Consider the following 2,254-nt stretch of genomic DNA (forward strand, 5'->3'; position numbering starts at 1 on the left):
CAAATGGGTTTGACACTGTTGTTGAAAGCTGTGCATGTATTGGTTACCGTTGTTTCGGTGAAATACCCTCGCTGTTCTGTCCAATGTAGGGTTTGGGGAGGAACCAGTACGGGAGAGTATAAGAGGGGTAACAGGTGGGTGTGTCAGGGTGATCGCAGTTGGCGCGGAACATGGACTGCCCTGAGGGAGCGTTGCTACTGCTTTCTTTTTCTGCTATTTTCTTTTTCCTGTGAGCACACGGTGCCAGGTATATCGCAGTTTCATTTTGCATTCTTATTCTGTTCAATAAAAGCCAAGAAAAGACAGAGAAGGTGTTCTCCTCAATGTCAGCCTAGGTGCCAGCACACAGCTGGATAGTTAGATGTCACAGTTTAGGATAGGGTCAGGCCAGCTCCACTCATCCGAACCAGTGGAGCGCCACAATATAGAGAAAAAGCTTATATACAGCCATTTTTCATGTTAACACCACATGAAGCAGATGACTTTTTCCCCAGTGACAGCAGAGACAACTAAAAACACTGCGGCCATTACACACATACAGTACCAGTTTGGGCATAAAGGAAATGGTCCACATGTACATTGTATATGGATGTCAGGATAAATGAAACTAAAATGCTTTTTAAAATAATTTAAATTTTGCATTATTCTTATGATGTGCAACTTTTTGATGATGATGCAGGAGATGCAACATAAATTCTGCTGATTAAAATGTCTAACATTCATTATCTGATGGCCTGTGCCTTATGTTGATGTCCTCTAGTTGCCCTCAGATGACAAAAAAGGAAAAGACCTGCTTACAGGCACACAACAACAATAATGCTGAATTGACCCCTTTGTGCTAATACATACCCCAAAGGGATCCTGCCAAAGTAGTATTACTTTACACAAAGTAATGATCTTTACACAACAACCTAAGCTACCAAAAACTACAAACTGAATCTACACACCAAAGCTCTTAGCACCAAATGCAGCACACAGATAGGTTTCCTTAAACTAAATGACTTACCAAATCATCTTAAAATGCATGGAGCACAAAGGAAAACCTAACTGCAACAGTTCATACACACCAACAGCTGCAAAGTCCAACTAAAGTATTATCTCCTTGACAACACAAAGCACAGTGAAACAAGGCCAGTTTGCAGACAAAGGTTTTATCAACAGTAAATCCCAGTCCGGAAGATCACTGTATTGACATGTATGACTGTTGTGAATAATTTACAGTGAGAAACATGCCATCTTCTCTTTCTTCCCTACTGCTCGTTACTCCATGTTTTACGGTATCCATCATCAGCTTGTCTTGGTGTTACACCTGGTAGGGACTTGCTGATTCTGGGACAGAATGGCAGAATAAAATGAGAGAGTAAAGCAAGTGTGGCCATGGGTTATCCTGGCCCTTCTTTCTGTGTGTATGTGTATGTGCCTACAGGAAGGAGCTGCTGATCATGTTTGGAGAGCAGACACTGTCAGATGATATCTTGAGTTTGGGTCTTTGACACGCTTCTCCAACTACTAGCCAGTCTCACCATGAGTGACATCTACAGTGCTCCAACTAGCTTTTGCCTGATGGACTCTGTCTCCACTAATCCCAGTTTCACCCCGGAAAGTTCCAGTTTAAAAGCTCTAGGATGCCAGTTAGACTTTGGGCTGTGTAGCGTGAAAAGCCCCACGTTTTGTTTGTCTGTTTTGGTTACTAGTGATGCTTTGTTAGATTTTGTGTCTTTTGCCTTTTTGGTAGTGATGTCCAAATGAAGCAAAGAACCAGTATCAAACCACTTCATCAATTGTATCGAACATCGGTTCATTCATTCAAAGTTTCATTTCAGTGACATCTATACTAGACAGCAAAACAGAAAGTAAGCAGATGGAGGAAGACAAAGTCAATGGGGCTGATGTGGTCTGACCAGGGTTGAGCAGTAGAGGCTGAAAGGACCAGGACGGGCAGGTAACTAAGCAGGAGGGCAGCAGGAACCAGGAGGCTCAGAGGACCAGGCGAGTAGGTAGGAGAGCTGCTATACAGGTATGTGCACACGTGAGCCACTGATCCAGAGATGTGCTTCAGCTGTGCCTCTCCTGGGCACTGGGACCTGTGACCGAGAACCAGAAAGAGAGTGAAATACGGATAGAAATGAGAAAGAGAGGCAGGCGGTGCTGAGCAGACCTGCCAACTAGATGAGAAGATAATAACAGGTGGAGGAGGAGCAAGATAACTGTGTAAAATAGAGTGCTTCAAAGAGAGTCTACAGTAACCGCAGAC

The sequence above is a fragment of the Monopterus albus genome, unplaced genomic scaffold (assembly GCF_001952655.1).
Source record: "Monopterus albus unplaced genomic scaffold, M_albus_1.0 scaffold458.1, whole genome shotgun sequence".
NCBI classification, from domain to species: Eukaryota; Metazoa; Chordata; class Actinopteri; order Synbranchiformes; family Synbranchidae; genus Monopterus; species Monopterus albus.